General features: G+C 39.5%; 1 protein-coding gene across 3 annotated transcripts in view; it reads left to right on the top strand.

Annotated features, from left to right (window-relative positions):
* Positions 1-5,010: 5,010 nt before the first annotated feature.
* Positions 5,011-25,812, top strand: part of LOC121899094 (SPHK1 interactor, AKAP domain containing) — a 130,821-nt gene continuing 110,019 nt past the window's right edge. For all 3 annotated transcript variants that reach the window (XM_042414680.1, XM_042414683.1, XM_042414678.1), the window contains exons 1-2: positions 5,011-5,982; positions 6,333-6,399. The gene's annotated coding sequence lies outside the window, so the exon portion shown is untranslated. The remainder of the gene's footprint in view (positions 5,983-6,332; positions 6,400-25,812) is intronic.

The raw sequence follows: 25,812 nt of genomic DNA, 5'->3' as shown, positions 1-25,812 counted from the left end.
TTTGTGTATTTTTTTTTTTACAATGTTGTCTCATGATATACTAATCTTACATAATAAAGAACTGTAAATTTAAAAAAGGTGTTGAAATTGATGATAGCCTTGAGATATAATGTCTACAATAATATTTCTGAAAATAACAAATTTAACATTGCAAAGCTAATGATTTTAACAATGACTTCTTTATTGAGTTTGTTTTGTCACTAAATAAGAGTTAAAGGGGACCATATCAAGCTTTCTGTGATTTTCTGTTATTTTTATACTGTTATGATGTTGGCTGTCTATATTAAACATGGTCAATGTTCCAAAGCTTGTGAACTTATGTAATAATGCTCCCTGCAAGTCAAAGGTTACAGCCTGCTCTGAACGCTTCTTTTGCAATGTTACCTCTACTTACCTCTGGGAGCTGGCCAATCAGAACAGAGTGGGCACATCAGGAGGGGGGCCTTAAAGAGACAGGAGCTAAAATGGCCTGTTTCAAACAGAGGCTGAACTGAGGGGCTCTGTGCAGGGTCAGAATAAGATAAATAAGGAGTTTTTTTTTAACTGTAAATGCTTTCTGTCGTTTTAGGTAGTTCTTATCATGCTGATGTTTGTTCAGGTGCTCATTTTTCTGGTAAGTTTGTTTTTAATAGTTGTTTGACGATATAAAAAGGGGGTATGACGTCATGATTGACAGCTATGACAGCCACTCTCAAACCTCCGGGTGGGTGTGTCTTGCGGGCCGTCATCTTGCCGCCCCACTCTACTGTGCAGACTCTGGCTCCAAACGATGGAATGGCTCCTGGAATGGAGATATTTTTGCATCACTTTTGCATAGCGGTAGGAAGTGGAGACGCGTCGTCCATCTCTATATATAGTCAATGGTCTCACACAGTATATAAGGCAGCGCTTTGCTGCTGCTTTCATCCCTCTCACTTCAGCAACGGTGAATCTGCTCACTGCTTGCAGGGGCGACTCAGGACTTGTGCTTGTGAAAAGGGTGGTGTGAGTGTCAGCTGTGGTACACCTGATCCCCCCCGGGCAATATACGCCTGGCCTGCATTCTCCCGTGATCCAAGATGACTCAGGAAATGAGGTGTGCAGGATGTCTGTTGTATGATTTTTTACCCCTGCGAGGTTAGACCATGTTTACACCCACTTTCATGTTCATGTTAACTGGGCTGGGTTGCTCTGCTGAAGCAGTAGGGGGCCTGGATTTTAAAGTAGTTAGTGGGCTGTGGCGACTAACCAATAGCTGGTTGGTCTCAGTGAGGCAGTCTGATGACATGTTGCGGCAGGGTGAACATTCATTGGGCTTCGCCTACTGTACCCATGGAGTCCAGCAGAGGGTGTAGCCTGTGTGAGATAGAACGAAAGTTACAATATTGTAACCCTTATTCTCCTACACCGTCCACTGAAGTAACACATGTCTTTGTAATCGATAGGCGCGTCCCGATTGGCCGCCTATATATATGCAGATATTAAAGGGTGATTGTGTGCGTGTAATTAGAGAGGGTATTACCCGTAGAGTCCAGTAGCGAGCTCTGCCTGTGGTTATAGCACTTACAATATTGTAACCTTCGATATGTCACCTTTAAGGTAAGAGCTTCAGGCAGATGATTGGAGTTGGCTGAAACACCAAAGAAGAAGATGTGAAGGGGGGTTAGCGTTGAGGTGATGTCAGATGCTAGGAGAGGTGGTTTGGAGGGAATCTGTGGAGTTTTGTGTATTCAGTGGTTGTTTCTCAAATTCATTTTTGATTGGTTGCTTTTTTTTTCTTTCCTTTTCCTTTCTTTTCTTTTCTTTGCTATTATTATTAGAAGTAGTGCAAGGAAAGGAGTACTTTGGTACAGGGGTGAGTGCTGGGGTCGAGGGAGGTGGGTGGCAGAGAGTGGGTAAGGGAAGCCAGAAAAGAAGAGCACCGAGCGAAAGACCTGAGATGTCAGAAATAGTTGGGGAGAATAAATTGAGGAAAATTATTAATTCTGAAGAATTTGTTGTGTTGTTTAAAGTCAAAGGCCAGAAACAGGGAGATGTAGGATTTAGAGCATTAAATCCCCTAAGAGTTACAACTGCTTTGGAGAGTCAGATAGGTCGGGGTTTTCAAAGATAAGGGACAATATGACAACCCTAAGGAGGAAGCTGGTGGTGAAGGTTGAGAGCTTTGTTCCTAGAGAGACACAGTATGTAAGGCAGAGGTCCCCAAATGCTGTAATTGTGGGGGGCAGGGGGCCTGCGCCAGCATTCCATGGATGCGAGCACTTTGTCAAGGCCAGGCGGGTCCAGATTGTAAGAGATCAGCACAAAGTTTCATATGCAGAGGCAGTTAAAAGAGTTGGCAGAGAATGGGGAGTATTCTCTGTCATTCTCTGTGAGTATAGGAGACTTTATATAATCATAATCTAATCTTGAGTGTTTGGCTGTGGAAGTTTGGTCTAGCAATAGTTGTATAACTGTTATCAATTTTTATAATCCTTGTAAACATTTGGTATTGTCAGAATTTGATAAGATTATTGAGCATATATAATATTATATGGGTTGGGGACTTAAATGCTGGGGCATGGGGCAGTGATAGCAGGGACAACAATGGAGTAGTTGTAGAAGAATTCCTGGATAAGTATGATCTGGTAGTGATCAATGATGGAAGGCCGACTAGGTATCATACTGTAAGGAATATTTCCAGTCACAAAGATTTATCATTTGCTTCAAACTTAGCCAGATTTGGAGAGTGGGATGTTATGGACAGATATACACTAGGTAGTGATCATTAGCCAATTTTATGCAGATTTGGTAGAAATTTGAGAATAGAAATGGAAGAGAGAGTTCCCAGGCTTTTCTTAAGCTAAATGGGATGAATTTCAGGAGAGGGCTCAACATCTAGTAGGAGAGATAGATTTTTAGGGCTCTGTAGATGATTGGAATACTTCCCATAGCTTGATGATCCATAAGGCAGGTCGCTGCACTATTCCTATGAAGCAGAATCCCAGATCATGTATATTTAGTCCTTGGTGGAATAAAGAACGTGATATAGCTGTAAGGAACAGAAATAGAGCATAAAGAAAATTAGGAAACATCCAATGCTGTGTTATGCAGTACAATATAAGAGATTAAGGGTAGTAGCAAGAAGAGTAATTAAAAATGCAAGAAGAAATAGTTGGAGGAGATTTTGTGAAATGATAGGCCCTGAAAGGCATCTGTGGTCAGCTGTACACAGAATGTCAGGACTTTATAAAAAAAAAGACCTATCCCAGTTTTACAGAATGATGGGGTAAGGTGAGGTGAGATGAAGTGAAGTGAGGTGATGTGAGTATCCAACAAGGAAAAAGCTGTTTGTTGATGTTTTTCAAGCAGTGCACAGCTCTGGGAACCTGGGAGTTGAGAGAAGTATGAAGAGGACCAAACTGAAGTTAATTAACCAGTGGTAGTTGGATAGGAGTTAAAAAAATGACAATCCAATTAATTTGTTTTTTACTATGAAAGAATTAAAGGATGCTATTTACTGTCAGTGCAAACTAAACTACTACTGGGAGAGGTGGGCTGTCTTATGAATAATGGATGATTTGGATGATTTTGTTCTTGAAGGAATTCTAGCTTTGTTTACCTCGGTGTGGGAAGAGGGTTATTTGGAAACATGCGGTTATAATTCCTATCTTGAAACCAGGTAAAGATGCATCTGACCCCAGTTCATATCGTCCTGTAGCGTTAACATCAGTGCTTTGTAAAATCATGGAACAGATGATTATCAATAGACTAGTTTATATTTAGAAAGTAAGGGACTTTTTGCTGATTTCCAAAATGGTTTCAGAAATGGAAGGTCAACAATGGAGTCATGTTGCAGTTTAAGATCAAGATATTAAAAAGGCATTTTTTAATAAAGAAACAGAGGTAAGTGTATTCTTGGATATTGGGAAAGCCATGATTTAGGAGTTAGAGGCAGAATGTTCAATTGGATTTAAGATTTTCTAATGAAAAGAACAATACAAGTACAAGTGGATGGGAAAAGTTCAAAAATTGTTGAAATAGACAACGGTACCCCACAAAGAACTGTAATTATCTCAGTCATATTTGATATAATGATGAAGTATATTTTTAGGAACACTGGAAAAGGGTTTGGACAGTCTTTATTTGCAGATGATGGTGCCATTTGGAGAAGATGAAGAAATGCAGAGTTTACTTTAAAACAAGTTCAAAGGGCTTTAGTTTCTGTAGAGGAATGGGCAGACAAATGGGGCTTTAAAATCTCAGCTGCAAAGTCTAAATTTATGATCTTTGGTTTCAGAAGAAAGTTAGCTAACCTTGGACTGCACATGTATGGGTCTTCACTAAAGGGAGTGAAAGATTTTAAATTTCTGGGTGTTATGTTTGATGAACGAATGACTTGGGCTGTTCACAAAAATACTAACAAAATGTGATTAAGTGTTAAATGTCATGAGAAGTCTGGATGTGAGTGGGGGGCAGAGAGGGGAGACCATGCATTAAATATACCAGGCAATGATAAGAGCTGTACTTGACTATGGGTGTTTTGTTCATGGCTCTGCTGCTAAGTCAGTGCTTGGAAAATTAGATATTGTGCAGATCAAGGCACTGAGACTCTGTTTTGGGGCTTTTAAAACCTCCTCAATTCCTGCACTGCTTATTGAAATGGGAGAAATGCCCTTACACTTAATGCACATTAATTTGGGGCTGCAGTACTGGGTAAAACTAAGTGGGTCCAATCAAACCTACCCAGCGAGGTGTCTTTTGCAAGGGTCACGATTCTGGTGGCAAAATCAAAAACAGACCATTTTTCAACAGTATGAATCAGTGGGCCAGGAAACTGAGAATGGAGCAGGAAAGCAAAACATACGAGCTGGTTATCTGTACCTTTCTTACTTTTTTTTTTTTTTTTTTTTACAGAAAATTATAACAGTGTGATAGATTAAGAAATGGAGCATTATCTAAATAGAGTAATGTGATCTTATTTGAAAATTTTCACAAATGGCTCTAGGGACCCAGAGAGTGGAAAAGCAGGATTTGGGGTGTATGTGGCTCAGCTTGGTCTTAGGATTGACCAGCGTATCACAAATGGAAAATCTGTTTTCACAGCAGAACTATTAGCAATTATTTGGGCTTTGTGGTGGAAAGTTCTCATTTGTTCTGATTCAACAGTTGTTCTGATGGCTTTAAGAGGGGGTAAATCCAAATCTCGGCCTGACGTTATTAATGAGATGATACCTGTTTGTTTAGAATTTGGAGGACTGGCACTATTCTTCTCTTCATCCTCAGAGATTCTGTTAAAATTTGCAGACTGAGGCTCGGACGCTGCGGGTTAAATCAGTACAGGATCCTCAGTAAAGGAAAACACTCTACTGGATTATGTGAGGGTAGATGTTTTGAAACAGTCAAGCATGTTTTCCTGGAATGTAGAAAATATAATACAGAAAGTAAAACTTTTTATGAGAGATTGTCAGACCTAGGAGTCTTGTCATTTTCTATTAAATCTTTCTCTGGCCAAAATTAGAACCACCAGCTGATCACAAAATCAGTTTTACAGTTGCTGCATGATTCAGGGTTGTATAGGAAAATATGAAGCGTGATTATGTCAGTTAAATTTTTGTCCTGTGGAGGGCAGTAATACGTCTAGTAGCTCCACAAAGCCAAAATCCCACAAGAAGAAGAAGAAGAAGAAGATGATTAGAGTTGCTGGCTTGTTGTAACACACCCTTTGTAGTGAGGCAGGCCATTTAAACTGTTAGTGCCCTGCCTTGTCTTTTATTCTACTACAGTTAGATTATGTTGATTTGGGAAACTTTGTGAAAGAATAATTGTGTTTGTGTGGCAGTATGTCTCTACTTCTGCTGCTGCTGTTGTTGTTCAGTGGCTGTTGGTTGCCTTTTTGTCATATAAACTATCATCTTCAAAAGCCCCTCTAAACTGGAAGACTAGTTTTCTATTAGCACGTTTTTCCCCAAAAGGGTTTACTCATCTGTCAGATGTTGGGGACCACTTCTACACTTGAACAAGGTAAGTACCTGCTGCTTGTACTAACATGCACACTGTTAATGAATATCTTAGCTTTGTCACCCATACTGCAGCCTAGTTTCCCATTTTCCCCACACACTTCATATACAGTTAAGCATCGGAGAAATATTACTGTATTATTGTTCAATGCTGCTGCTACATACAACAAATTTTACTTATCTTTGTACAGCTTTGTTGTCCTTTTTTTGGCTCTAAGTCCATCTGTATTTATTATTCCCCAATCTCTGTTGTGTGGAGCTTGGTGTTAGATGCCAAATTTAATCTCTACAAATATTCATATATTCAGTCCTGAATAAGTTTGTTAGTCTTAGTAATATTATTTTTCCCCCTAGAAAGGCCCAATCACCATCTACAAACATCCACTTCTGGCAAACAGGACAAATCTGCAGCATCAATTAGGTGAGTGGAAAAATTCTTTTAAGTTTCCTCTTTGCTTTGTGGTTTAGATGCATTTTTAGATATCCTTATTCCTACTGTGGCTTTACCTAAAAGCAAAAGACGGAAAGACACACATAATGAAGCATGAATCTGTATTTATTTATTTATTTATAGCAACAAACAGGTGTGGAATCTGGATTATTTTTTTGCACTGTACAAACCAAACTCCAAAACCTGCTCTGCTCTTCACGCCAGAAAAACTCTTGACCCACAATATTTAAATATTTTTAAAAAGGGGATTTAGTTTCAAGGAGCTAGAAATGACTTTGGGCTGTTTTTGTGTGTGTATGTGTGAGAGAAAGTGTGTCCTCTCATTGTAGTTAAGTCCATCTTAAAAGGTGATTGAAGTCCCTCACACTGGGATTTTGCCTCACTAGATCCTTCTTTGATTTGTCTTTACAGTTTTAATATTCTCCTAAGAAAGAAATGTAAAGTAAACAACAGTGGAGTTAGCTTAGTCAAATTATAGTGTGCACTCTTTAGGTGGTGCTGAGTCCCAGTAGCCCTGGCCTTGTTCTGGTTTGAAATTTTCACTCTTATTTCTACTGCTTGACCCAAAAGAGCTCCAGCAGCAAAGACTTTTCATTGTGTTTGTTGCTCTGCTACAGTCGAAATGGATTTGCATAATGCAGAATACATAAAATATTTATCTTTGGCGTGATAGTTTGAAAATATACAAAAATACCAAAAATGCTCAGGGTATTCAGAAGCATGATGGGAAGAAAAATGTCAAATTTATTTGATTTTTGAAGTTACAGTTTTTGTTGAGAAATGGTGTTTTCCCTGTTTCTCTTTCTCTTTGCACCAAAGTCTTTTATGCTTCCCTCTTATCTTTACTCTTCCTTGAATGAATGTTTGTTTGTCACGTTTGTTCATGTGACATAATTCTGCTGTTATTTTGGTCTCAAAAGACCATCCTGATTAAATAAACATTAAACTTGAAAAGTGCTATTCAAGCCATTTTACTGAAGGATGCTCTGCGAATCATTCAGGACAGCAGCATTGACACTTCATCCCTCCTCTCTCCGCCTGGCATGGAGTCTCTCGGTGATGAAATCATCCATGCATTACGAGAAGATTCACAGTCTTGATATCAACAGCTTGCATTTGGTCTCTCAAACCCTCCACCAAGTTACCAAGCGTTGTTTTTAAGTACAGAAGAAGAGGAGCATTATAATTTTGCTGTGGAGGTTTCTATTAGTCATGTTTGCGTTCAGCTCTAGGAATAGCAATACTGGTAGGCTGGATGGTCCACCACTTTGGTCCAGATATCTGTGACTATTTTGATAATCAAATAATCATTGAGTAATTTTTTAAAGCCAAAATGCTAAAAATGTGTTGGTTGCAGCTTCTTAAATGTGGTGATTTGAAGCTTTTCCGTGTCATACATGATAATAAATTGAATATCTTCAAACTGAAACAAGACTTTTGAGGATGTCACCATGAGCTCTGAGAAATTATAACAGACCTTTTTCCCTATTTTCTGACATTTTATAGACAAAATAATTGGCAGATTAATCAATAATAAAAATAACCATTAGTTGCAGCCCTATTGTAATGTGTTCAATACCTTTGTTTATAAATGCATTTAATACATGCGCGACTAATGATGTTCCAATCAACCTCAACTGTACTTTGTTTAGTGCTCATCAGCAAATGATGGCATGATAACATGCTAAATGGGTGAAACATTATACCTGCTCAATATGAGTGTATTCACATAGTCATTGTGAGCATGTTGAGTAGAGTCTCACACAGCTCGGAGTGTGCATTTAGAGTTAGTCTTGTTTTTCAGAAGCTTCTCATTTAGTGTGGAAAAAAAAACAATTTCCTCTGATTTTACTGGGACGATGAAAATGTTGCAAATGTCACGTTTTCTATAAATGCTCATTGCCGACCAATTCAAACTCTTCAAAAAGGTTAAAGAACATCCTTCTGTCTGTGACTGACACTTCCGCTGCAATATAACTGTAAAACATAAATAGTGTGTTTTAACTTGCATTGGCAAGGAGAACCATAGTGTTGGGACTTGCCAGGCCTGCATATAGAGAAAATACTGCGTTAATGCTTTATAATTGCCCTTTGAACAGAGCCAATCTTCTGGCTCATGGTCTCATTTGCTTATGTAGGTCATAAAGAGGCATCATGAGACTGTTTCATAAGCAGTTAAAAGTTCCTTATAGTAGCTTTAAATATAAAAAGGAACTAAAAGGACAAAAACAGCAGGACCAGTCCAGCCCTCCCTGCTGTGCACACCAGTGGTTCGTCTGAGCCCATGTTACAAAACTTTATTGGTTGGCTCTACTGAGACCAGTGTACATTTGCTGTGAAAAAGCCTGTAGAACTGCAATCCCGCAGAGAGAGCCGACAGAAAGGTTAAGAGGACGACTCAAAATGGTTACAGAACACCGAACTGGCAAAGAAAAATTAGAAAAATGGACAAATACTTTTTTTTGTAGAAATTTCACATTTTTGGGGGGGTTAGTTGCACAGATAGCACGGAAGCCTTCACTGTTCATGTTTGTCTCTATAATGGACCTATTGTACATTTCTAATGTGTTGGCAGCCCTGCCTTTACCATATAACTGTATCACTTTCCTCAAGGGTGTGACCATCACTGCCTCAACTAGACATGCATGAACTCACTCAGGGCCATCACCAAGGTCAAACACCACCGTATGCTCAGCTGGCACTGACTCTTGCTTTTTATGCGAGCAAGTCTTCTCATGCAAGCAAGTACATCTGCAACCAGGAGAATTTTCTGTGTTTTGGCTCTCTATTTTTGTACTTTGATGTAACTTATTCAGAGATAGTAATCAGGTTTGTGGGTTTTTGTCAGCATGTACCTGTGCAAAATTGGACTTTTACATCTGTTTAGTACATTATACGTACTAATACGTCATGCAAATATACTGTAAAGTACACAGGATGCAGGATGATCTGCAGACTCTCACATGATCTTTTTGAACTTGCAGGAGATCACTTCTCAGGAGACTGATGCAGCTTCTCTCGCAGTCAAAGTGTTGATTTTGTGAATAATATATTAGAGTTAAAAGGAAGGTCAGCACATTATAAAAACTCATCACGTTATGATTAAACTATGTAAATAGCAGTAGCAGGTATGAAGGTAACATGAGTATAAAGAACGTGATGTGATAATCCTTCAAATACAAGGATAACGACGCACACTGTCAGACAAAGCATTCATAGTGTTGCACTCATTTGAGTATTTGAAATGTGACATTGGTAGTTATGTTTGGAATTAAAAAAAGAAATCATGAAAAGGAAATTCAAATCTTTCCTACTTTTTTTACCTTCACTCACCTGGCCAATCATGTGTGAAATGGGCATGTTGCTGCTTTCAGAAAGTTACAGAAACTGTTGGAAGCAACCTGAATTCGGTTGGAGCATAGTGATTCCTTAGGGTTCATGAAAACATAAAAACTGCATCCAAAAGGTGACCGCTACATTATGTGTTTATACTTTATAGAGAGAAAGGCCTGTAAAATGTTTTGTCAATCGTGTTGCGCCCCTCTCTTTCCCCTCCTGTCGCTCCCCTGCCTCTCTCCTCTCTCTAGTCTTTCTTGTCTCTTCCTTTTTTCTCTCCAGTTTCTCTCTAATGCCTTTTTGCTCTTTTTCTTTTCTCTCTCATGTGCTTTCCTCTTCCTCTCTTTCTCTCTCTCTACCCCATGTGCAACACTCCTTTTGGCTGGTGCTCTTTAGCGGCTCCCATTTTACTGTAGGTGACTACAGTGGAGACAAATTCTCTGCTGCATCCTCCAGGGAGTCGTTCAGGCATGGAGGATTGATGTGATATGTTTGGATCCATCCATGACCCTGTACCACCTCCAGCAGCGGGTTCTCCTTTCTCAGTTTTTATCCCTGTTATTGTGGCCTTCAGCTCCTGTGCAGACATTATACATAATTTAAATTAAATTGTGTGTGAACACATTAGTCTATATATATTTTTTACACTTTTTTCTCTGTATTACATTTACCTTTTTCAAAGGTTCAAAGGTTCAGTTTATTCATCCATAAGAACATGGATATGCCTGCAGAGAGTGATCAAGTCAGCCCGGCACATCACAGGAACCCATCCCATCACTGCAGGATATCTACTGGCAGAGAGTCCTCACAAGGGCCCATAACACCATCAAAGACCCCACCCACCCCCGGCACCACCTCTTCACACTCCTGCCATTTTGCACATACTTTTTATACTGTTCTGAGCACAACTGTTATCACCTCGTCTACCTCAGTATGGATGAATGTATGTGAGTGGTTGGTGGATATGAATGTGTGTGTGTGTGTGTCTGTATATTTGCTACAAATATTTTTAAATACTTTATTAAACATAGTTTCTAGTATATATTTCAAATAGAGTAATTGACACCAGGGTAATGGGCACCATGTAGAGACATTGTGAAAGAATGTCATTGCATTGATAACTTGTTTATTTCTGCATTTGACAATAAACCCTTTGAATCCTCTTTAAATCCTTGAATTACAGTGCTCCTAATCAACCAATGCTGGAAAATGCAGGAAATAAAGTAAACCATAAATAAAAAAACACTTAAACCTATATTTCAAAAAAACCCAAACAACAAAATAGAAGTAAAATAAATTAAAATCCCAATTTACTTCCTCACAAAGTTCTGGTTGTTCTGTTGTATCCCCTGTGGGATAAAAGAGTGAGGACACTGTTTAGTGTATGAGACAGGAGGTCTTAACCTGCCACTGTGTTTTGATGTAGGCTCAACAGATATTAAAAGAAAACTAGATCTTTTAGTTTCTCAAAGAATTATGGGGCAGTATTTATCATTTGATCAATATTTCGGTCAAAGTTGCATGCAAACTCCATACAATGTTGTTCATACTCTTGGGTAGTGTGAACAGTAGGCCACTGGAACTTTGTATACCAACACGGCACACATTTTCCATGCCGTTATAAACTATCAAGTGTTTGAAAACAGCTTTTGAGGCTTTATGCAGCAGTAAATGGGCACAGGCCCGTCGCTGGCCGGGCTCCAGGCAGCGGCTTATCAACAGCCACTCAGAGAGACAGTGGCTCAATGGATGGATGGCACATAACACCTACTCCTAAAACTGTCCCATGATGAATGTCCCCAATTATAGCCATGACCTTTCGCTTTGTTATTCACTCTTTCTCCCTGATTCCTTTCATAGACTTTCTGTTTGTCTGTTTACCTTTCTGTCTCCCCCACAGTTTCAAAGATGCTGCGTGTGAGTCACTTCCTTTCTCCTCCTCTGTCTTACACTCCCTCTCCCCTGCTCTTGCCTCTCTTTCCTTTTGTTTGTATTTCCTTCTTTCCCTGCACTTGCCTCAACGTGGCCACATCCTGAGAACCTTGTTTTGTCAAAACGGTAAAATTTCACAGTTTTCCTACAATCAAGACTGATTTTTGCACTTTTTGCATGTTCTTCTCTTGGTGAGTCATCTGACAAAATAGCAAATCAACATAGACGCAATTTAGGATTTTGGCTGTGCCTTCATACAGTAAAATCCAGTGTGCATGTGCTGTTTGAGTGTGTCTATGCACAAAAAAGAGGGAAAAAAAGAAAAAGTGGTGTTTGGGTGGCGATGAAGAAAAAGCAGTTGCCCACCACAAGAGAGACCCAGTTTCAATCTGGCTGCAGTGCTTCTGGCTTGGCTTGATGCTCCATCACACACAGTTGGCAGTTGGCAAGCTGATCTGGGTTCATGTCCGTGTCGTTGCACTACTGGCTGCTCTGATGTGGGGGAAAATGCTTGATACAGTAAAAATTGTCCCAATTTCCAAAACCGTTCATAACTCTCACCTACATGCTAGTTTCCTTTTTTAAATCACTATGGAACTATGGATCACTATTGGAAAAGCACCTCCTTCAAGTCACCATCCCCTTCATCTATCCAATTAGCTTCAGCTGCAGTGTGATGCTTTCATCTCCTGATGCTGAATGTGAATTAGAGACAGAGGCTGTTGTTGTGGAGGTTGAGACAATATGGGCCGCTAAGCAGTCATCGTTGTGGCGTGGGAATGTGTTGAGTTATGGAGAGTCAGTGCAGAATGTGCAAGCTGATAGCTCAGAGAAAAACATGCTGTAAATTAAAAAGAAGTATAGCAGGATATCAAAGTCGTTCACAAGAAACATGCTGCTGACAAGTGGAGTCATGGCACCAGAGCTAAGTCCCCTTCATGAGTGTGTGTGTGTGTGTGGCCTCTGTAATAGAAAAATGCACAGTTAGTGTGATATCTTCCATAGGTGACTTTTCATTTCAAACACAGCATCTTATATTAAGTTGTGCAGGTTCCTCATACTCAACCTTTACTGGTTGAACTATTTCAAGTGATTTAAAGTCCCCCTCCAGCCAAAAATCTCTTTTTCTTGTTCCTACACCAGTTGGATGTTTGAGCTTCACTGTGCAGAATGATGTACGTGCAGAGTTTGACACTAGATGTCTGTTTTCACATTCATCTGCTGAAGGAGGAAACTTTCTCGGTGCTCATCTTAAATCTAAGTTTAAGGCGCACACTTACGAGCATGATTTGTGACAATTTTGGAGCCAATTATGGTTCAGTATGCCTCCATATTTGCATATTCATAGATTTTGGATTTTAATGAGGGAGAAGGAGTAGAAGCCATTAATAGTACTTTTTAAGGAAGTAATTAAAATACATGTCAGACAAATTATTATACAAAGCACAGTATTTCCATATGTCTGCAAACATGTCTAGAGGAGACCTTTAAATACTTGTGTGGGAAGAATCATTTAGGTCATTTCTTGTCTTATTTGTTGTGCTCTATTATGTGCATATACCAGTTTGTTTTTATTAGAAATCCTACATGCGTCAGAAGCTGTGTTTTTAATGTCTCTTGCGATAAGGAGGAGAGCAGGGATGCACAGGTTTGTTTGGAATAAACTGAAACTTGATCAGAAGTTTGCACAATCAATAGCAGACACCATGGTTGGCTGAACAGATTAAAAAAAGAGCAGCTCTCAAAGAAATGGTATCTTTAACAACAGAATAATCAAAGTAAAAGTACACAGCAACCATAGCATCAGAAATGATCATTTAGGACACTGCTAATATTTGATGTGCTGCCAAAGTCAGCATGAAATCAGTTGAAAAAAGCTTTTATGATTTATGTTTATATTTGCTTCCCTCAGCTAATTTACTGTGCAATCTTGACATTGTGTGTGTGTGTGTGTGTGTACCCAACTGCTTTGTTGTGTTGCTGATGTTCTTCATCTCCTCCTCCAGTATTCAATTGTCTCTCTCCTCCCTCTCATCCTTCCATCCCTCTCTCTCTCCTCTCCTAATTTTCCCCATTGTCACTCCCCTAACTTTCTTCCCTTGTGTGTATGTGTGTGTGTGTGTGTGTGTGTGCGTGTGTGTGTGTTTGTGTGTGTGTGTGTGTGTGTACGCACCCAGCTGCTTTGTTGTGGTGCTGATGCTCTTCATCTCCTCCTCCAGTATTCAATTGTCTCTCTCCTCCCTCTCATCCTTCCCTCCCTCTGTCTCCTCTCCTCATTTCCCCCATTGTGACTCCCCTAACTTTCTTCCTGTGTGTTTGTGTGTGTGTGTGTGTGTGTGTATGTGTGTGTGTTATCCCTCTGGGCAGTAGAAGACGGATGTCTGATAGGTTTTCTTAACAGAAAGAGACTGCAGGCGGGGGCTGCAGCAGATGAAGTGGATGATGAGGTCGAGGAGTGTTTTGGTCTGAGTGTGGCTGTTTTCAACTGTTTCCTTTTCCTGTATTGACAGAAGTCCTTTTTATTTCATAGACAAGACAAGAGATAAAGAACCCTTCTTTAAACTTGAATGTCTCCGGTGTGAACGGATCAATTACATATCAAAAAATCTTAATGGACCTGTCTGGTTAGATAAAGCTTGAATAAAATGGAAATAACAGAACAACGCGTCCTTTGTGTTGACACATGCTCCCATTTGGATTGCCAGATAAGAGGGCCCTTAGCTATATTCATTTTTGAGAAACACAGCTTTCTGACTAAACCTCTAAATGGTTTTAGATCAGGCCAGATTTTGGAAAGATAATCTGTTGTTATAAGTCATCACGCCATCCAGAGTCACCAGGGTTTTGTTCAGATTGGCACTTTCATGGTGAGGACAGGACTTTTGAGAAATGGTGTGCAGTTACATGGGCCCAGCTGTGAAGATAATCTGTATGAAAATGGAAAGCTATGCCTTTAAGCAGAATTTTACAGCCAAATAGCGATACAATGCCCACACATTAGCCAAGCCAGTGAACTAATTTCCTTTATTCATCAAGTATTCTTGTAGAAAAAACACGTTTGTTGTAATGAAATGATTATAGGGATTGGGGTCATTTAAAGTTTTGTCTCAAAGTGCCATAATGGATCAACAATTAGAGAAATGCACTCTCCTTTGGCCTGATACTGGAAGACACAACCAGTGTATCTTTAACAGCGCCCGCTATCCCACAATCCACTGTAGGCCCACGGACATGACATGGCATGTACTGTAGTCAAGGAATTTGTCCCAGTGCTTTATTAATGCTTTCTTTACCATTTTAGAGCTCCTGGTGATAAACCTTGAAAGGTTTGACTTCATGAGTTGATGAGCGTCTCCCAGATGCACCATTTGTTTTGCTACAGTGTGTTTACCTGACCAGCATGACTGCAACAGACTTGTTTTGTGAGATTTGGTTGGCAGCACAGGCCAAATATCAAATGCCAAATCTTCTAGTAGCTGTATACTCAATCTATGAATGGCCATGTCAAACAATGAAATCACAATTAACAGTAAACAGTAGACCCACACCTTAACATAACTGTGGAATGGTTTTTAGTTGCAGCCCCAATGTGAATGTTTATTTGAGGTAAATATAGCATTCATTATTTGATGTTCTCAAGAGTTATTTTTTTTTTAAAAAAGGCTAAGGTTTTATTATTAGATATATTATAATTGAATCTTTGCATTATTGCACAATAAATGTACAGTATATTTTCAGGCCACTAGCAGTAAAGATGTGAATCACCTGTGTGCTGTCATGGTTTCATGGTTCTCTACATCTGAACAACATCACTCCTTTTCATTGAATTCCTGGCACCATTCAAACTAGTCTTGACTGGTCTCAGAGACCAGTCAGGGCAGCAAGACACCTGCTCAGACGATGCGTTAATTGTTGGTCAAGAGGTGGCGAGAGCAGTCTCTCTGGTCAGACAAGACACAAGTGCATGCGGGGTCAACAAGGTGCACTTAAACCCAATTAATCTGTCCACATCGGTGTGTGAGTTTCAGAAGACGCCAGGGAATTTAGCCTCGGAACTGAGACACAGAAAACATGTTGTTGTGTCTCCTAAGCAGCAAAGAAGCCAGCTGGAAAAGACTCCTTGCACATCTTCTGACTCATCCATGAAAGGAGGATTTTTTATATATGTTTACAGCAAAAAGAACTTACATCTTTAGTTTTTTTCAATACAGAGACAATGTAGAGTGTTTACACTTTGTGCTCTCCAAAAATGTATTCATCCCTGATGGCTGGATGCCGTATTCCAATTTAAACAGCCAAGGAAACTGCATTTGTGTGTGTGTGTATGTGTGTGCACATGTGATTAAATCTATATGAAGGATTAATATCTGCATAGCTTTATGGTAGACTCTAAGCAGAACTTACAGAACAAATCATTTAAATTCTCTATTTATTTATTTATTTTACTTTTGGTCACTTTGAAGATGCCCCATTACCTCGAAGTAAAGCCCATTCTGCTTGATTGACCCTGTGATTAGCATTAGCAGTTGCTGATTTTCATTCTGGTGCAATCAATTTTTGTGCAGCTCTAGAATGGAAACATTGAGATTAAGGGGGAAATTGAACAAGAAGCTTTGTTTTTGATTGCAATGGTGAAAAAAGGCTGCAACTGAGATCCTCTGACACCCAGATAACCCAGCTGCTCACAGGCCAAGCATATGTGATAGTAGTAGTATAGCCCCTGGGTATTTGTGTGTGTGTGTGTGTGTGTGTGTGTGTGTGTGTGTGTATATGTGTGTTTTTAACCGTCCTTCACTCTCAGCAAATGCTGCTATTCTCTGTTGCTGTTGATACGAATTTGACCTCAGTCAACAGTCTTGGTTAAACAAAGGCTGAAATAGTTCTTGGCTTCACTCTCTTGGGAAATATGATTGATAATATCACAGCACGTCTCAGGTCTACACGTCCACCTACAGAGGGAAAATAAACAAACATCTGAAAAATACAAAAAAAAGGAAAACAATCGAGATTATTCTATTTTATTTTTATATTCTATCTTATTTTTATTATTCTAGTTTTGACGGTTTGGACCTGTGAGGGATATATGTTGCTGTGATATTCTTTGCCATGTTTATCTAATTAAAGGAAGTAATCTTTATGTAAATGCATCTTTTCTGCAGCATTTAATATAATACAGCCCCAGTGTTGCTGCATTTTGCTGTCCAACACGGTGAAGCATTTGGAGGTCAAATACCCTCTTCAAGGACACATTGATGGCTGTTGTAGGAGAGCAGAGACCAGTGTTTGTTCATTCCACCTACTGGTCACAAGCCACCCTCTGTCCTCTTCAGGTTATCACTATCCCTAAAAGCAGAGTAGAGTTTGGCATCTTGTCAAGATTCGGGCTTGTTGTTGTGCTCCGCTGGCCTCTGTGTCGAGGACTAGTCCTGTTAAGAGCTCATCATACGGCCCTCTAATCTACTTAGACTTAACTTCATGGTGCATGTGTATTAGTGTATGTGAGAGAAACTGAGCATTCATTAGGAATGGCTTGACCTGGAGAGCAGGACAAAGGAATAAACTATTGTTTACATCCCGTGTGTTGATGTCATTTACACACGTGTTTGTGGCTGATTAAAGCTGGACCGTTGTCAGCAGAGTCATTGTTTGGAAAAAATACAAACACATCCAATTAGCTCTATCAGCTTCATTACCATAACGTGTGCCTGAGTACAGGGATGGACTACTCTACTGTACATACATCCACGTGCTCTAATTATTCCATGAAGTCATCGCTTTGCCAAAGCTGAATACACTGCTTCTGTGTTACTATGAAGTGTAGCAGAAAGAATCAAATTCAGACATATTTTGCCAAGACTGACTTTTTGGAGCATACCAAGCATACAGAATAAGAATGGGCAGTAAGTAGATTAGTTGCAGGAATGGCTTTACTTGTTTCTATAGTGAAAACAGTGACATGATTTTAGAATTGACAGCTTCATTTTTTGTGAGTACAGTTTGCCAGTTCGCATGGATGCATGTGAGTCCTCTGACTTGACATGGGGGGTTAAATTCAAGTGGCAACTACTAATGCTGGAGGCTGAAGCCAATGCAGAAATACCTTGAAGTGTAAGTGTGCTTTCTCCAAAAAATCCCCGGTTCCAACTGACTCCCATTCAAAAAGCATCAACTTCTCTCTAGAAATACAAAGTCAATCACAGTCACAACTCAATGAGTCATCCTGGTTCCAATTGCTAAATTTGAGCCCCCTAATAAGTGAGCTGATGGTCATTTTGGAAATTATTGCTCTGTTAATAAAATTTTAAGACTTATAGTAGCTTTGATATCTGCCATGTGTGCTGATCTCCCCACCTACAGGATTCCTGCTGTCTTGAACTTTCAAATTCTGTTTGAAGAATGAACAGTGATTTTTCTCCAAACATGCAGTTGTACTGTGTTTGTGGTTAATGAGGTAAACTAACAAGACCCTGCTCTGTTAGCACAATTTAGCCTATGAAGCTAATCTTAGCCCAAGTGTGCAGTGCACAGTGTTCCCAGTGAGCTAGCTTTAGCTTCTGTCCAAGGTAGCGGTGCATGTTTCCAGACTGTGAAAGGCAACACTTCCACTCCTTGTTTGGAAGGTCCTGGCTCCAAATGTTAATTATGGCCCTGACCATTAGCAGCAGCTCGGGGGTTCCAACCAGCCCCAATGCAAACCAATGGATGACATCACACCTCACAATGTCCATCTCTATATACAGTCCAAGGTTAAAATGGACCAGCACATAGGCTGACCATCAATCAGCCTATGTGCTGGTCGAGCTGGGAGTATTGCTTACATAGTAACATTAAGATGAATAGCTACTTGTCTAGACTGCATTTAGCTTAAAATGACTGACAGTCAGCCCTCACCACCCACTCTGCTCAGTCTCAGCACAGAATGATGTGTTCAATGTATGAGGACAAGCGTGGGCAAATACTTTCCTCTGAAATTGTGTGATACTGTCATTATAAATTATCGGTGCTTTATAGAAGGCTTACACTTACAAATGATTCTGTAATGCTTGATAGGTCTTTATAATTCTATAAATCTAACAACGAGGACCCTTGCAAGGCCTAAGGGCACCGCCGCGTAACAAATCCCCTTGTAACCTCTGTTCTGTGTGTCTAACTCTCCAGTGAGCATTTGCTGCCTAGCACCCACTCTACTCAGCAGGGATTAGGCACACTAAGACATACACACAAACACATACACAGACACACAAGCCAAATACCCTCTACCCTGAGCCTCAGTGAGAGGTTGTAGCGATAGAAGCAGCAGGAGAGCAAAGACTGATTTTTTTTAAAAAGTACCATTTACAAAGAAAGAGAGAGAGGGAGAACAGGCTAAGCCCTCTCTGCAAAGGCGATGTGATCGACCCTCATGAGTGTGGTGAGTGCTTTTGGCCATCTTGTGATAATACCTGTTGCTATTTGATGTACCTCCTCTGTTGATGTCAGCAATTGTGTGGATGGTGGGTGGGTAGCACATAGCTTTTTATATTCCTGTGTGTTTTTGTGTATCAAAGGTTTTTGTGAACAATGTTGCAATTACTTGTTTCCTCTTGCAATAGTGGCTCCTCGCACCCCAATTAATTTGAAATATTCAGGCAAGCACACTTCTGTTCAGCTTGGATTCATTCACATCCCTGTTGTATGACAGGAGTGCTGTGTTGGCATATGTTACACTAAACCTCATGGTTCTACATGGCTGCTTAGTTTGTTGCAGGTCTACAAGCATCCAAAAGCAGCACAGGTTCAACACAGCGCTGCCCCTCGATGAATTTTCAGTTCATCAGACATGATATTTTGGCTCCTTCTGATAAGCTTGTAATGCTGTAACAGTTTTGGAATTGCTACGCGTAGCTGAGTGCCAAGTGAAGTTTGCTGACTCAGAGCTTGTCAGACAGGCGAGCAGCTGTCGGTCACGCTCTCTCTCTCTCTCTCTCTCATCCCTCTTTCTAACTGATAAATGTGGCTGCTCACGTGGCAGCCATCAAAAGGCTTTGTGGCACTGGTACTCATAGCACCCAAAATGCATGATCAGACATTTTCCATCATGCCTAAGAGAAACAATTTCATCAGTCACATTATAGACAGACTTTAGGCCTTTACACATGAGGGGCTTTTTTTGTGTGTGCGATTAATTTGCATGTCAATATATTACTCAACTCACTCTGCCACCCACAACACATCAAGAACACTGTCGTTTTTGTCATGAGTACTTTCACACAGAACGCAAATATTACACAATGAAATTTTTTTCTGAGCTTTTGCTCAGAATAAAGGCATCAACTAATCATATTGTGCAGAATGGATGGATGTCACGCCAGAACTCCTAATGTCAATGATGGACCTGTTAATTGTTTGTGTTTCTCATCACCCTGTACTGTATGACAAAGGACACAAAAATTATAAAGACAATCAACTCAAGGACAACGTGTTAAAGAAATCTTAGTGTTAATTAATTCAACTGTCAACACTGAGCAGGGTGAACGAGGACGTCCCGTTTGATGAATTAAATTCCTCTGTCCTCACATATATTCGCAGACGATTATTTCGCATTTTTGGGTTGTTGATACGTCACGTCCCCGGTGTGTAAAGGCCTTTAAGCCACAGAATGCAGGATGTCAACATTAGATAGCATTTTGTCCAACATATTTCCTGGAGGGGTCAGTTTTTCATCAAGGTGCTTTTATACATGCAGCACTGGTTGTGTACATTGATTTTATTTGTAGGTTATTCGCTTATCAGCTTCTACTTTAAAATTCTGTCTTGGAGGTACAGCATCTTGAAGAGGCTGCACCTCCTCCTGTGACTTGTCCTCTTTTAGAAAATTGATGACAACTCTGCTTTTTTATGTTATATCGGCTGTGCTTTGACTCATCCCGTAAAAACGCAGATAAAGGCCAAGTGCTGGAAAAATAAGCATTTCACAGTGGGAGGAGATATTTCAGATGCCCCCGGTTGCAGAAGTAAAAGTCCCATTCATTTTCCCCACAGACAATGATACGTGACTCACAATCAGAGCACTTCTACCACTCGGATTGGCATGAAATTCTCCTGGTTGGATCTTCAGTACAAAAGATCAACAACTGCATTAGAACATATCTGGTTTTTATGATAAAACCGCAGGGTGCAAGCTTGTGTACATAAAAACTATGACTACCAAAGTGCCTTTCAGCAAAAAACATCCAATCACCATGTTGTGTGCTGCTACTTGTGTGTGGAAGCTTAAGATTACAATGTTGAGAAAACTGACAAGATCATTTACAGCTTAAATCAATTCAGTTTTGGATTCTAAATATAATTAACAATCACAAATTCAACAACAAAGTGTTTTGAATCATGTCTCTGACTGACTTCTTCCCCATAGCAACAACAGCTGAGACTCATGTCCATGGTAGTGTTTTGAACTGACCATGACAAACTGATGGACAAAACTGATTTCTCAGAAACAAAGTTGAGATAATTAAACTGGTGTTCATAACATAAACCTGTAGAGACTTAATATTATCCAGGGGAGTCCAGTCTTTCTATGTTCCTATGTTAAATAATAAAATGAAATGGGAATTTAAAACACTCCCACTTTTATAACTCTATGACCTTTTCCCAATTATTATCTTTTACACATGCTTTTTGTTACATGACACCTTATTGCAGTGCCCTTCACAGCTCCCAGCAGGCCAATGAGAATTTACATTTTGATTACATAAGAGCTGTGCCCAAACTCTGTACTACAAACAAATTCTAAACAGGGGTTGGGTATGTTGGTGTTGACGCTGGAACGTGACAAATTTCAAAATGTATTCTAAAACTCTGTCACACTAATGTGTCACAATTGGTGTCCATTGATGTATGTTTTGAATTAATTACAAACACAGTGACAATTAGTTCATACAACATGCAGTTAGTATATCGTGTGTAATTGGACAATGTATACTGTACGTCTCTGCTGTTTCCTTGCAGGGACCTTGGCAGTGTAGACATATGACCTGAGAGGGGAGTAGATTGAATGTCTGTATGGCTGATGACTGCTGTAACTGTTTAGCACAAAGAGGAATTATGGGAGCGCTAACTGGATTAGTGTAAGGCGGTTTAGCTGGCGTCCTGCAGCTTCAGAAGAGGAGACGCTGACACTGTCTCCTTTTTTATGCTAGTGTTTTCACTTTAAAATTAGTTTTAGCTGTAAAATTTGAGGGGATTTTAAAGTTATCTTTTGCCGGTGTTCGTCTCTAAAATCAATAAATTCAATACAATGAATTTAATATGGGAGCTTCACAGAGGGATTCAGAAAGAGTAGTCTACAGGACATCAAAACAAATTATAGTAACAAGAGAACAATGTGTAGTATTATATAACAAACCATTTGACTCTCCTCATTTGAAACACAGTATGTGGAAAATGTTGGATGAATTAGATTCACTGAGTCATTGGAGAGAGAAGAAAGAAAGGAGTAAGAGTAAATCATTTCTCAAGAAGGAAAAAGAAAAAAGACTGTGAATGGCCTTTACTCAACTCACTCTGCCACCCACAACACATCAAGAACACTTTAAAATGAAAGTGGGGAAAATACTTCCTTTAATTGAAGCTCCAAAGGCCAAAGGTTCAGCTTGTTCACTGCAGATTGCCAATATTGTTCCTGTGATCTTTACCCAAGTGGGGATTGCTTAATTTGCTACCTCACTGCTGCTTTAGCAAAACATAAGCGCTGAAACACACACACACACACACACACACACACACACACACACACACACACACACAGTCACATTCACACTCACACTTACACACACACACATGAAATCTGACACCACAGAGGAAAATTGAATAAAGCACGTACTCTTGGGCGAATGACACATATCTGAAATGTGCAATACACACTTATAGACTTTCTACCAAAAGGTAGTTTGATATAGAAAAACTACTCCTCTCATTGATAATGCCATTCATACAAAAAAGCGACTTAATTTAACTTTTTCTTTGTTCATTGATGCTAATATTCGTGTGAGCAACAGATAATTGCATTCAATGTTTTCTTGGAATGAAAAAAAAACCTAAACTGTATGAGGAAATATATTTTGTTGTGGCAGAATGCTAAACAAGATACTGCATGTCCCATAGTGTCACATTAATTAAATATTGAAGGAAACCATGGCTTATTTCTGTGACTTTAATGTTATCATTAATGCAGTGGCTCAGTTTAAAATTGATGATTATGAGAGATGAATAAACTCTGGCTAAAGTTCACCCACATCAAACCAAGGACACATTTAAAGTAGCACCACTCTCTAAATACTCAAAAGTATATTTTATCTTTTGGTAAATACTATTGAAATTTGGGAGATTTTACACATGAGTTGTGGATACGTTTATACATACTGTGGTAGCAGCCCATCCTCACAAGAAAAACGACAGTATAGGTCTAAAATTCAGGCCGGCAAATTGACCCATAGTTATGTTTATGTCTTCTAGTGGCCGTATGAATTATGACGTGGGTGACTTGATAAGATGATTTTGCCTTATTAGATGGAGGCAGGATGGGTGGATGGTTAGATGGCAAAAAAGGGACTTTGCTGCAGGAAACAACTGTTCGCTTCCCGTATCCAATGAGTGTCATGTTTCCAACCGCAAGTCAGGGCTTTTTTTGTTTTGTTTGCTGTTGCCATGACAACAAAGTTTGCGTAACTTTAAGGAGGTATAAATCATGTTTCAAGTGATCATTTTAACCCAAGCCATGATCTCTCCCTAACTCTAACCCAGTGGTTTTTGTGCCTAAATCTAACCAGATCTTAACCACAGCGTTGTCACACCATAAAATTTAATTATTTTTAACAGTAATTTGTAATGATTTTGGAAAGCGGCATATTACACCCCTATGGGTCACTCTGGAGTGTAATACTACAGCCGTTAGATGGTGTAAATGTAACAATAGGTTGTTTTTTGCCTTGCCAAAATCATGTTAACTTCCTGTTTACAAATAATGTATGTCTGAAGCACCTGCTCTGACGTAACTGTTAGTATCATTTTTTTAAGGGAAAATATCCGACAGGTTGTCTGTTTCATGACAATGGATCATGCAGGGGCTAAGAACCTTTGCCTTCACAAAACCTTTACAATCATGGAGATAACAAACTTGGAGGAAATTATTCTGCTTATAACGCTAATTTGATTTGGATGTCCAGATACACACTAAAATCAAACACTTTTGAAATGACAGCTATTGATCTTTTTTGATGTTTGTAACATTACCTCCAAGCTCTTTATTTAAGTCTCCTTTGCTGTCTTTACTCCTAACCTTCCTGCCAATCAGAATCTAGGATTTTCAGTGGCCATGGTTTAAATATGAATAAAGAATAACGGGCATGATTAATTAACCATTTGCGCAGGTTTGTATGACGCTGTATCATTCGCTGACGTATCTGTGTTGTGTTGAGTTACTTTACTTACTCTCCTGTGTTGATACTTCACTTTCACTTGTGGACTTGTGAGCTTTTAAACACTTCTTGTTTTTAGATAAAGCGAAGTGCTTAATCTCAGGGGTTGAGCAAGTTAATGTGTCTGTCAGTGAAGCCATCACTGTCGATGCGTAGCTCCAGCTCTGGTATTTGTGCTGTCACAGTTCATGCTTGTGTCTCTTAATCTTTGGATGTCAAAAAGCTGGTGGAAGGAGTATGAATTCCCCACTGTCATTGAAAGGTAAAATGTCTGTTTAACTGATTTAAAAAAATAACCAACCATACTGAGCTGAAGGCTGCAGTTTATTTGTAACCTTAGTGACTGTAGCTGCTGTTTCTTGGTTTACTTCAGTTGCTTTTATGTTGTATAGTTAAACTCTACAAATAAAGTGTTGTACTTTATACACCTCCTAGTAGGAATAATTCCACATTGTATTTCAGTTAGTTGCAGGATTAAGTCATTATTGCTGTATTAGTCCATTATGTCTAATTTAGTTAGTATTATGGTGTATTCAGACAGAAGGCAAAGCAATTTCTTTGTGCCATGTGATTACTTACAAAATCAGTGAGTCACAAGTAGATGTGTGTCTGCCCGGGGTGACATGAATTGACACACATTAACGTATGTGCAAGTTGAAAATGTTTCAACTTCAGCGGAAAATTTGCATGTATCGCAGGCTTTATGAATGTACTTCAGAGAAGAAAAGGAGAGAGACTGCAGGGAAACAACAGAAAGAACTGGTTCCTGGTGAGTTCTGAGTTCAGTCAGAGGCCAAACTGAACACAAACACAGAGGCAAACGCCCACAGACACAGTCGGTTCATCTGTTGTTAGCTAGTTTACAGCTAATGTACAGTAATGTATTTTGGCTGTTCAAGGCGAATTAACACAAATGATCCAGCAGTCAAACTCATTGGAGTAACGTGAGGCGAACATTCACTTTGCGTTCTCTCTGAACACAGAAAGTCTCTCTCCTGCTGCTTGTTGTACGAGGAACAGTTGAGAGTGTAAAGAGTTCGGTGGACCTCAACTCTGAGTCTCACTTCCTCGTTCACTTATTCACTATTCCCTACAGATCATGGTAAGCACTGAATTTATAGCAAGTAATTAACTGAGATTTTGGACACTTCCAGTATGAGTCATCACTGCCACTGAGAGGTTTACATGTTGAGCAAAGGGAAAGTATTGTAGGATTTGTTTTTAGCAAAACTTTGTGTGCATACTATGAATATGACTTTTTGTATTTCATTGCAGGGATTTTTGAGAACACTATGTAGTGCAAACAGGGCAGTCCAATCAAATGATGAAAACTAAATATATAGTAATGCTCTAGGTATCAAATAAGAACTGACTTCGACTCTATTATCTCTCTTTCTGTGTGTTGGTGTCAATCAAAGATATCCTAACTGCAAGAAATGTAACCTGGTTGTAATCCACAGCCAGAGTGACTGCAGAGAGTTAATCTGTAAGAATTTAGGGTCACACACTTGTTATCTGATCTTAAACTCTACACACATCAGACTTAAGGGCCGATACTTACCGTTAGTAATGCATTATAGAAATGTGATTCTTTTTGAGTGGAGTGTAATGGATTACAATTTGAAATGCAGTAATTACTAAAAACAGTAACGCTTTGTGA

This window comes from Thunnus maccoyii, chromosome 6 (genome assembly GCF_910596095.1).
Source record: "Thunnus maccoyii chromosome 6, fThuMac1.1, whole genome shotgun sequence".
In the NCBI taxonomy this organism is placed as follows: domain Eukaryota; kingdom Metazoa; phylum Chordata; class Actinopteri; order Scombriformes; family Scombridae; genus Thunnus; species Thunnus maccoyii.
The sequence above is the reverse complement of the archived record's forward strand: the minus strand, read 5'-3'. Positions and strand labels throughout refer to the sequence as shown.